Here is a 12,263-nt window from a genome sequence, read left to right as displayed (position 1 = left end):
TCTGTTCCCATAGCGTCTTAAGGGCTTCCGCAGTAGCCTGTGCCGCAGGGGACGGCACAGATAGAAGTATAGGTAGTGTGGTCGTGGTTGTGTCCCATAGGCGATTGAAAATGGGGATGTTCCAGTAGCGGTGGCGATGTGAGAGTTGTGAGAAAACTGCCCTGGATAAGAAGTCTGACCAATTATCTTGTCGGTCATTGATGTAAGTGTGGGAAATATGAGCTTTGCCAGCAAGCCATTTCATCAGGGTTTAAACACTATCTTCCCTTCTCCCTGACCTTTGCCTGAATAAAGCATCACTTGTGCTTAAGCCTCTCTGCCTTGAAGAGGATACCTGACTTCATGTATTTCTCTGGCTTATAATTAACCCTGATAGCCTGAAAGAAGGGCTGGGTTTTCCCTAGTCAGAGGCAGGACAAAGACAAGAGGTATAGAATTCAGCAGCCAATGAAATGATCCGTATACACCCCCTGAACCAAGCCAATAGTGTGGTGATACGTCTGTTGCTATGTGGAAAGGAACCAATCATGTAATGACACATCATCTGCCTTTGTATGAATGTACAATAAAAGAGGGCTCTGAGGTGTGCTCAGCCCTTCTCTTTTCCTGCCTGCCATGAAAGCTGCTTGATGCGTATTCATTGCCTCCATATTCTACAGTAAGCACACAGGAAAACCTTCAAAGAGCGGTTCATCCGTTCGGCTTTCCTGTTGGTCTGGGGATGATAGGCAGTCATAAGGCTGATGTTAATACCGAATTTTCGGCAGAGAGAGCGCCAATACCTGGCGACGAATTGAGGACCTCGATCTGAAACGGTATCTGTGGGTAAACCATGCAATCTGAAAATGTGGTGGAAGAATAATCGTGCTAGTTCTGGAGTGGATGGTAGGCCTGGTAGAGGTACAAAATGGGCCATTTTAGAAAAGCGGTCTATGGTGACCCATATTATGGTGTGACCCTTTGAAGATGGCAGATCCACGGTGAAATCTGTAGACAAGCAAGTCCACAGTTCTTTGGCTGCTGGAAGTGGTTGTAAAAGATTCCAAAGTCGCCCGACCGGGGGTTTTTGCTGTGCACATACGTTGCAGGATTCGACATATGCTTTTATGTCAGAGACCAAGGTAGGCCACTAGAAGAACCGCTGGAGCAGTGCCACGGTTCGCGTTCATCCTGGGTGACTGGCAAATTTGGAATCGTGTGCCCAGTGGAGAACTCTTTCTTAGAGTCGTTGGGGCACTACTGTTTTTCCAGCAGGAACTGAATGAGTGGCAGACAAAGAAATACAGGCCGGGTTGATTATATGAGTCTGCTCTTCTGGAATGTCTTCAGGCTCAAAGGACCGTGATAGGGCATCTGCCCGGAGATTCTTGTCAGCTGGGCAATAGCGGAGTTCAAAATCAAATGAGGAGAAAAACAGGGCCCATCGAGCTTGGCGAGCATTGAGATGTTGTGCTTGTCTCAAATGTTCCAGATTCTTATGATCAGTGAACACCTTAAATTTGTGTTGTGCATCCTCTAGCCATGGGTGCCACTCTTCGAGAGCCAATTTTATGGTTAGCAGCTCACGGTTCTCGAAGCTGTAATTTTGCTCTGCCGATGAGAATTTATGGAAGTAAAAGGAAAAAGAACTACAGTACCAGAGGTGGTGCGTTGACTCAGGAAGGCCCCAGCCTCAATGGCGGAGGCGTCAACTTCGACTAGAAACGGGCAAGTCGGGTCTGGGTGGTGCAGACAAGACCCCTTCTGGAAGGCTTCCTTCAAACGATGGAAGGTGGCAATGGCCTCAGGCGGCCAGTTCCATGTGTCTTGGCCTTTATGGGTCAAGGCTGTCAGTGGAGCAGCCAGGGTTGAGTAATGTGGGATGAAGTGATGATAGTAGTCGAGGAATCCTAAAAAGCGCTGGAGCGCATTGAGTCCCACTGGCTGCGGCCAATCCCGTATTCCCTTTAATTTAGCTGGATCCATAGAAAAGCCTTGCCGGGAGATTATATAGCCAAGGAAAGGCAAACTGGACTTTTCGAACAGGCATGTGTCCAATTTTGCAAACAAATGGTTTTCACGAAGATGATGGAGGACAGTTTGAACGTCGGTGCAATGAGTGTGGAGGTCTTTAGAAAAGACGAGGATATCGTCCAGATAAGCCATGACTTTGGTGTACAGTAGGTCTCTAAAGATTTCATTCATCATTCATTGGAATACTGTGGGTGCGTTTCAGAGGCCAAAGAGCATCACCAAGTATTCGTAGTGACCATCCCTGGTATTAAAGGCAGTTTTGCAAATGTCATCGGGGCAGATTCTCACCAAGTTATACGCCCCGCGTAAATCCAGCTTCGAGAAGATGGAGGCACCTTGAAGGTGGTTGAACAATTCAGAAATCAGTGGTAAGGAATATTTATCCTTACGGGTGATGGCGTTTAGGCCGTAGTAGTCTATACACGGCCTAAGTGACCCGTCTTTCTTGGTCACAAAAGAATCCCACCCCAGCGGGTGATGTAGACGGGCGAGTAAAACCTTTTGCAAGATTTTCCTGAATATATTCCATCATCGCCTTTGTCTCAGGTAATGACAGAGGATAGGTGCATCCTCGAGGCAGCGTGGTTCCTGGAAGGAGATTGATTGGACAATCAAACCTTCGGAGATGCGGAAGGAGGTCGGACTTTTGTTTAGAGAACACATCCTCATAGGCAGCATACGGAGCGGGTATGCCAGAGGATGTAGTAGCCAGGGGAACAACAGGAGATGGTATCTCTTTCTGGAGACAGGACTGGTGGCAGGCGGGACCCCACCCCACCAGTTGCAATGAAGCCCAGTTGAATTGGGGAGTGTGCTTCTGTAGCCAGGGGAGCCCAAGCACTACAGGGTGGATAGATTTATCCAATATTAGTAATTCAAGTTCCTCGATATGTAAAGCCCCAGTAGTACGTAACTGGACCGGTTCCGTAGTCGAGATTCGGCCGGGTAGCTGTTCTCCGTTGATAGAAGCAATGCATAATGACGTGTCGAGCGATCAGGTTTTTATACCCAAGAGCTGCACAAGGTCTTTAAGGATAAAATTACCTCCTGCTCCGGAATCTACCAGCGCAAGAACCAGAAAGGATCGGGAGTCCCAGATTAGAGTGAGGGGCCGGAGAAGTTCACCCAAGTTTAGGACCCCTACTGAACTCCGAGGAGTTTCCCGGACAGATAGGGCAAGTCTGTAGATGGTGGCCAGGTGCTCCGCAATACAGACACAGACCGGTTTGTCTCCGCCAGAGGTGCTCTACTGGTGTCAGCCACCCATGACCCAACTGCATAGGTTCTTCCACCTTGACCATTCTAGTATCACTGCAGGATGCAGGGTTGGTAACTGGTGGTGAGCAGGAGCAAACCCGCAAAGGCGTCTTGGGCATCTGACTCTGCCGGTGACGCTCTTGAAGACGATGGTCGATTCGGCCCGCCAAATCTATAAGGTCCTCCAAGGAGGAAGGGAGCTCCCATGCAGCCAACTCATCTTTTAGCTGTGGAGAGAGTCCATCCAGGTAGATAGCTCGGAGGCAGTCTTCCTGCCAGGCGAGCTCGGTAGCCAAAGTCCGAAACTCAATGGTATAATCAAAAAGACTTCTTTGTCCTTGATAGAGGTGTAGTAAGCTGGTGATTGCCATGGTATGTCGCCCGGGATCATCAAAGGTCTGTCTGAATACAGCCACAAACTGAGCCAGTTCCTTCAACAAGGAATCCGAGCGTTCCCACAGGGGAGAAGCCCAGGCCAGCGTTTTCCCTTCAAGGCGGGAGAGGATGAACGTGACTTTCGTCAACTCGTCCTGGAAGACTGAAGGCTGCAGAGCAAATTGCATATAGCATTGGTTTATGAACCCTCTGCAGAATCTGGAGTCACCATTGAAATGTGGGGGCACTGGAAGTGCCAACAAGGCTTGAGGCATCTGGAGGTGGCTGTGGAGGAAGAGGAGCCGGATTATTCATTAGGGCATCAAGCCGAGCGTGAAGGCAATCTGTGGAGGAGGCCAGTGCCTCAAGGAACTGCTGCTGTTCTTGTACGTTGGATAATTCCAAAAACAAGGTACAAAAAGTAAAGCTATTGATGCTAACCACAAAATGCAAAAAACTTCATTATATCAAATTTCAATCATCCTTATTATACAATAGATCACAGATGTTTAGAAAAAATCGGAGGAAAAAAAGACCTCAGGACCTCATGCTATGTTCTATGCAGAACTTGTGACATGTAAGAGGTAGTTTATAATCATTGGTCTTTCAAAAAACCTCCAACCTCCAAATTGGCTAGTGTTTGAATATGGCCAGTTAGGCCTAAAGTTATCTGCCTTGTCTGGAGATCCTAAACCCCCCTCCCCCCCCCCCCCCCCAACAAAAAAAACCCTTTATGATTTATTTTATTTATTTATTTATTGAATTTTATATACCGTCATAACGGTTTTCAAATTTCGATGGATAAAAGGTTAGAAGAGGCATTAACATACAGAATTCAATTATAGTTGCAAAGGTTACATGAAAGTTGCAAGAGGTTACGTGGTGGGGGTTAAGTATAAAGGTTATCAAGGTTGGGGGGAATGGGCATTTCATGAGCCTCCTGGCCCAATTCTTCACCACTACCACAAAAGTTCAAACACCTTCCCTAGCCCCTTGAAATTTAGCAATCAGATATTGGTGCCTGCCAGGCCCAGCCCTCCAGCTCTCTCTCCCTTCCTGCCCGCTAAATACACAAATATTGCCTTCTTACCCCCTCCCACCCCCCTCCCATGCTGTCACCCTTGCCCTGAAGCCCTCCCACACACCCAGTATCTGATCGGGGCCCCCTTTTTAAACCTGGGCTTGCAGTACATTGTGATCCCAGGCACTTCCAAAGTTACTGTAGCTTCCAGTGCAAATGTTCAGACCAGCAATGAGCATTTAAGCTGATAGAGTACGCTTCCAGCGCTATTACTAGAGTAACACTACTGTGATCCTGTGTTTAAAAAGAGGGCCCTGATGCAGGTATTGGGTGGGAGGGTGGAGGGGTAGGAGGGATAAGGAGGCAATATTTGTTAGTGTATTTAGCAAGAAGGAAGGGGAAGGGCTACAGTGCCGTGTCTAGCCAGTGCCAATATCTGATTTATTTTTAAATTGCAAGGGGTTGGGGAGATCTTGACCAGATTTGAACTTTATTGCAGGAGGCCTGCAATAAAACTTTTTTGTTTTTACTAGATCTTCACTTAACTGGATATCTTCAAAAAAATATCTGGTTAAGTGCCAGGTTATCCAGCTCCACAAAGCTGGATAACGTTAGACCTGCTCTGAAGCAGATCTAAAGTTGTTGGACTAAGCCAAATATAATTGAAATTCAGGTAAATTAGCCGGATAACTTTGGCACGCCCTGGAACGCCCTCGGAACACCCCTTTTTAATCTAGCTAAACTGTAGCCGGATAATGACTTATCTGGCTATAATTTAACCAGATAAGTGACTAAATATTGCAAAACTTGCCATTTAGATTGATAACTTGTGAGTTATCCCTCTAAATGGCTTTGAATATAACTTCAAGATGTGCCATGTTGGGTCAGACCAAATATTCATCAAGCCCAGCATCCTGTTTCTGACCATGGTCAATCCAGATAATTAAGAAGTACCTGGCCGACCCCAAAGAGTAGATCCAATTCCTTGATGTGCACCCTCAGTGATAAATGGTGGCTTTTCCCAAGTCCACCTGACTAATAATTTTTTATGGACTTATACTCCAGGAGCTTGTCCAAACCCCTATTAAATCCTGATATTCTAGATGCTGACTACATCTTCCAGCAACAAATTCCACAGCTTAATTGAGCGTTGAGTGAAAATAATCTTCCTCCAGTTTGTTTTCCTTTCTGCTACTTCTTAGTTCTGTGGAGTGTCCCCCTAGTCCTGGTACAATTTGAAAAGTAAATAAGTCACCTATTTTATTTATTTTATTTATTTAACTTTTTTATATACCAACATTCAAGACGGTGGTCCCATCATGCTGGTTCACAAGAAACAGGGGTGTAATTATAATAAACTTTACCATTTAAATAATAGTGCAGAAAAGCAGTTACAAATAACAAGGAAAACAATAACTTGGAATGAGAAGGGAAATGAAGATCAGATAGTTATATATAAGTATAAATAACATTGTAAGAGGTGGCTATTAACGCTAATGCTAGCGGAGCGTGTTGAAAGAAGGAAGTTAGATGGAATTGGAGTTAGGAAAGGCCTGCGTGAACAGCCACGTCTTGAGTCTTTTCTTGAATGTTGAGATGTTGGGTTCCATTCTAAGATCCGGGGGAATGGAGTTCCATAATGTTTATTTATCTGTTCCACCCTGCTTATTTTATAATCCTTGATCCATATCCCTTCTCAGTTGTCTTGTTTCCAAACTAAAGAGCCCTAATCTATTTAGCCTTTCTTGATAAGGAAACTTTCATTCCCTGTATGTACCTGGATCAGTCCAGACCGTGGGTTGAAAGACTCACCCGGCTCCTCCTCTGACGTCAGGGGGCTGTCCTGTCGGCGGTTCTGTTGGGCCTCAGCCTGTCGGGCCTTGAATGAAGTCAGGGTATGATGCCATGCGGTATGCCATGCGCTATGATGCCATGCGGAAAATAGACATGAAACATCCAGTAAACTCAATTTTAACAGGGGACAATATGGATCACCTATACATTAGCTTCTCTATTAACTGGTAACCATGCAACATATGGCATCTAAACCCATTCAAATCTGGACAGGGAACCATTCCTAATTGCTGTCAATTTTTCTATATAATACACTCTGTGAAGCCTTCCCTGGATTGATAGCAGGCTTGGAACCTCTGTTAGTAGCCATTTACAAGCTATCTCATCTTTAACAGCCAACAGCACTTGCATTAACAATTTATGCTCTATCTCAGGAATTGACTGGTTTAGAATCCCCATCTATAGTCTGCCCCATAAATGACTGAAAGAATGAATTCATTTCAGCCCACAACTTCTGCATTTTAGGACAACCCCCACCATAAGTGAAAAAAGTACCCATATCCCCACATCCCTGCCAGCACGCTTCCGGAACCACTGAGAACATTCTGTGGAACTTTACCGGGGTAAAATACCACCTGAAAAATATTTTAGAACCAGTCTCCATTAAGGTAGCTGAAATAGAGCTTTTCTTTACAGCTAAAAAGCATTGATCCCACTCTGATTCTTCTGTCTATTTATTTATTTATTTATTTATTTATTTATTTATTTTTCTATACTGACATTCGATTTGACATATCACATCGGTTTACATACAACATGATGTCTAAGGCAAGCCTTATAATGACATGATACAGTGTAACAGATTAACTGACTAACTAAGTACATACAACTAGCTTTACAAAATAGTAATACAAATATAATTTGCTGTACAGAATAACTTTTTTTATTTTTTTTTTTTTTTCTAGAAGCCCTCCCAGGTCTCACTCTCATGCTCTAATATGGGCTGGTTCATTCTTTAAATCAGCATTTAAAATACTATAAATTTTTTATATTGGTCTACCGAATTTAAATTTATCAGCTTGATCACAGAAACCCTCAAAAAGTGTCTTGCCTTTCTTAGGATCAGAAACTACTTTCCTCAGATTCACAAAGTGTAATAATTGAACCAAAGCAAATGTGTCTCTACGCATCAGAGAATATTTTTCCTGAATTTCTTGGATAGGCATCCTACTTTGTCCTCCCCAAACCTGCTGCAAATCTAATTAATCCTAAAGACACCCATCGAGAGCTGGAAGCCACATCATTACCTGGTGGAAACCCTGTGTGAAATAAGAAAAAAGAGCAATAATAAAAATCCCGCTCCCCAGACAAGATAGGTCTCCACTTTTTCCAGACCTCTAATGTGCGAGAGTAAATCGATAAATCTTGCATCTGCACCGTTCTCCCCCCCTCCCCCCCCCCCGCCACTCTCATTTCAAGGGTATAATTCCCTGCCCAACTTCACTGTATCTCTACCCAAGGTTTAACCCCCCCTAAGTCTGTGCCAGACAATGATAGCTTGTAACTGGGAAGCTGCAAAATGCCACTCGAGATTAGGAACTCCCAATCCCCCCTCAGCTTATTTAAATAAAGTGTCCCCTTCGCAACTCTCAGAGGTCTACACTTCCAGATGAAACTGCCTTTCTCACAGGACAAGCAGGATGGTAGTCCTCGCATACGGGTGACATCACAGGATGGAGCCCAATCACGGAAAACTTCTGTCAAAGTTTCCAGAACTTTGACTGGCCTCTACTGGGCATGCCCAGCATGGCACTAACCCTGCAGCCCGCAGGGGTCCCCCTTCAGTCTTCTTTTTTCCATGCAGCAGTAGCCTCGCGGTTAAGGAGCTCTGCAGAGATTCCTGACAGGAATTTTCCTCTCGGAATTACTAAAAGTTAATTTGCCCCACAGGGGTCCCTCCTCTAACTTTTTCAAGCTGCGGTACTCCGGTAAGTTTTTACCCGTTTTTACGTCGATTACCGTCGAGTTTGGCCCTCGCGGCCTACTGGCCGTCGACCGTACCGCGGCTCAATTTTTTCCATGGTTATGGCGTCGGGGTTCCGTCGGTGCCCGGACTGTAATCGCACCATGTCCATCACAGACCCCCATAAAGTCTGTATAATGTGTCTTGGACGAGAGCACGATGTCTTGACCTGCACCAAATGTGTCCTAATGACACCAAAAGGTCACAAGGCCAGAATGGAGAAGAAGGAACTTCTCTTCTGTGTTCAAACCCCGACTCCGTCCATTGCATGGACATCGTCAGAACCGGCACAGTCAACTTCGCCCCAGCATCATCCACCGACCGGTGACCATCCGGCATCAATGATATTTCGGCCTTTACTCCCCTTAGGACCGAGGGGATCGTAGAGACAAACATCGCCACCGGCATAGAAAGTCTCGGACCATCAAGGCAGCGAAATCATCGACCTCACCATCGTCCGAGCCATCGTCGAAGAAATCCCGTCCAGAAAAGGCACCGACCTTTTCGGTGACCGGGTCCCCGAGGCAACCCTCCCCGATAGGGCATCGGGAGCCGCGACTCCGCTTTAACGGTGGTCCCTACGGCTATGCATCTGCCTCCTTCTTCTGTTCTGGAGCCGGGGCTGCTTGCTCCAGGTCTCCGAGAAGAACTGGACCGGATGGTTCAGGAGGCCATCGACAAGGCGATACGACACCAGGTTCCTCCGACACCGGTACCAATTGCGGAACCGATCACCGACCCGATTCCTGCAGCGTTGGCACCGCTGCTGTCCAGGATGGAAGCGCTAATCGCCGCTTTTCCACCGATGGACCCTGGATCACCGATGGCACCTGTGCCCTCCCCACTCACTCTGTCATTGGGAAGAGAAACACCGTTTCGCATAACTCCTTCGGGAGTTGTGCCTCAGCCATTGATGCAGATACGTCCATCGCCACCGATCCAACCATCGGTGCCAATATGCCTGTCTGCGCCACCGAGCCATCCGTTGATGCCTGCGCCGGTGCCTTCGATGCCTTCATCGGTGCCTCCGATTATTCCTTCAATTCCTTCAGAGCCTAGACCAGGACCTTCAGATATCCCACCATCCTGTCCCCCTCTACATCCTAGAGGGGCAGGTGCTGATCCCTATGATACCTGGACAGATGATTCCTCACCAGACACTGATGGTTTGCCTTCACCACCTTTACCCACTAAAAGTTGAAAGCGTTCTCCTCCAGAGGACCTTTCCTTTATAAATTTTGTGAAGGAAATGTCTGACTTGGTTCCCTTCCAATTACAGACTGAACAGGATGATAGGCATCAGATGATGCCTATCATCCTGTTTACTTTGGGAGCATCCAATTCTTGGATGCTCCCAAAGTAAACGGGTAAAAACTTGCTGCTTTTCTCCACACCTTAGCTACAGTTTGAAGTTATTATGCACCCCTGTTCAACTGTAAACCAGCATGATGTGATTGTATCATGAATGCCGGTATATAAAAAAAACATACATAAATAAATAAATAATAACCACCTCCATCCCTATCCACCAGGTCCTTCTAGATCTCCTGAAGAAGAACTGGGAACATCCTGGCTCCATTGCTCCAGTCCACAGGAAAGCTGACACTATCTATTTAGTGCAGTCAGCTCCGGGCTTTCAGAAACCACAATTGGATCACCAATCTGTAGTGGTGGAATCTGCACAGAAGAGAGCAAAGAGATCAAAGCCTCACACTTCTTTTACCCCTGGCAAGGAACAGAAGTTTCTAGATGCCATTGGTCGCCGAGTCTTCCAAGGATCAATGCTCATCTCCCGAATTGCCGCTTATCAGCTCTATATGACCCAATATAACAGGGTCATTATTAAGCAGATACAAGGCTTGACGGACTCCCTGCCTCAGCAATTTCAAGAACAGCTCCAAACCTTAGTAAACAAAGGTTTTGAGGCAGGCAAGTATGAGATCAGATATCTTTGATACTGCTACTAGGGTATCTGCAGCTGCTATTTCGGCGAGAAGGTGGGCCTGGCTCAAATCTTCTGACCTTCGCCCTGAGGTACAAGACAGGTTATCCGACCTGCCTTGCATAGGAGATAATCTGTTTGGAGAACAGATTCAACGGACGGTGGCGGAACTTAAGGACCATCATGAGACCCTAAAACAGCTCTCTCTGATGCGTTCTGACTATTCTTCTAAATAGCCCTTCAGAAAGGACTCTAAAAAGTCATTCTTCCGCCTGAAGAAGTCCTACCCTCCACCAACCAGATCCCGTGCCACGAGACCTTTTCAAAAAGCACAGTCTCATCAAACACGTAAACAAAAACCACAATTAGCTCCTCAACCAGCCTGCTTCAGGTTTTTGACTTCCATCTAAAGAGCAGCAGCCAGATTCCACTGCCTCACATACCAGTGGGAGGTCGATTGTGCCACTTCCACAACATATGGCACTCAATCACCTCAGACCAATGGGTACTGGCGATAATTGCTCAGGGTTACCATCTGAACTTTCTATCCATGCCATCGGACTCCCCACCTATACCGATGTGGAGAACATCCGATCACTCCATCCTTCTGGATCAAGAGGTCTCCCTCCTTCTCCAGTCCAAGGCAATAGAACCCGTACCATACTCTCAGCACGGCCTAGGGTTCTATTTCCGGTATTTTCTAATCCCCAAAAAATCGGGAGGCATTCGTCCTATTCTGGACCTATGGGCCCTCAGCAACTACCTCCAGCGAGAGAAGTTCAAGATGGTAACCTTAGGCTTGCTTCTTCCTCTTCTACAAAGAGGAGACTGGCTCTGCTCTCTCGACCTCCAGGACGCATACACTCATATTGCGATAACTCCATCTCATTGCAAATACCTGAGGTTTCTAGTAGGCCCCACGCACTATCAGTACCGAGTGCTTCCATTCGGCCTAGCATCTGCGCCTCGAGTCTTCACAAAATGCTTCGTAGTAGTTGCAGCCTTCCTCAGGACCCAAGGTGTTCACGTCTACCCCCTATCTAGACGACTGGTTAATCAGGGCTTCCACTCAGCAAGCTCCTCTGTCGTCCCTCAATCTAACCTTACACACTCTAATTTCATTAGGATTTCTTGTCAACTGCGACAAATCCTACTTAGTCCCATCTCAAACCTTGTTGTTCATTGGGGCAGACTTGGACACCTTATGTTCATATGTTCTTATGTTCTTTCAGGCAAAGGCTTTTCTGCCTCAACAGCGAGCTCTCACTCTCGTGTCTCTTGCACACCAGCTGCAGTCTCAGCACTCTGCGACTGCATGCCACTTTCTCATCCTCCTGGGACACATGGCGTCCTCAGTTCAAGTCACACCAATGGCCCGTTTGGCCATGAGAGTCATGCAGTGGACTCTAAGGTCTCAATGGACTCAAAGCATTCAGCCCCTGTCGACCATTGTCCACGTAACCGACTCACTCCGTCAGTCTCTAGCCTGGTGGAAAAATCAGATCAATCTCCTCCACGGCTTGCCCTTTCAGGTTCCAAACCCTCAATTAATTCTCACCACCGATGCTTCCAACCTCGCATGGGGAGCCCATGTGGCCGATCTGCAGACACAAGGATCTTGGTCTCTAGAGCCTCGCTTGTCAAGAGTACAAAAACAAATTGCCAATGAGCACAGCAACAACAGCGGTACTGTTGGCCCACAGAGGACGGCTTGGCACCCAACCAGGGGCTTTAGGCAGGGAGAGTTGGGTTCAAGATTGGAAGAGATTGCGGAGGATAGACTGGCCGAAGGCACTGTCCTGCCAACCATCTTTGTTCAAGCAGTAGTGGGCCGCAAA

The 12,263-nt window shown here is 46.6% G+C and overlaps 1 protein-coding gene across 6 annotated transcripts in view; it reads left to right on the top strand.

The window, feature by feature from the left end:
• NRF1 (nuclear respiratory factor 1) overlaps nucleotides 1-12,263 on the top strand; it is a 336,328-nt gene that overhangs the window by 178,512 nt on the left and 145,553 nt on the right. The gene's annotated exons all lie outside the window — the stretch shown is intronic.

The sequence above is a fragment of the Rhinatrema bivittatum genome, chromosome 9 (genome assembly GCF_901001135.1).
Source record: "Rhinatrema bivittatum chromosome 9, aRhiBiv1.1, whole genome shotgun sequence".
Taxonomy (NCBI): Eukaryota; Metazoa; Chordata; class Amphibia; order Gymnophiona; family Rhinatrematidae; genus Rhinatrema; species Rhinatrema bivittatum.
This window is presented reverse-complemented; position numbering and strand designations above follow the sequence as displayed.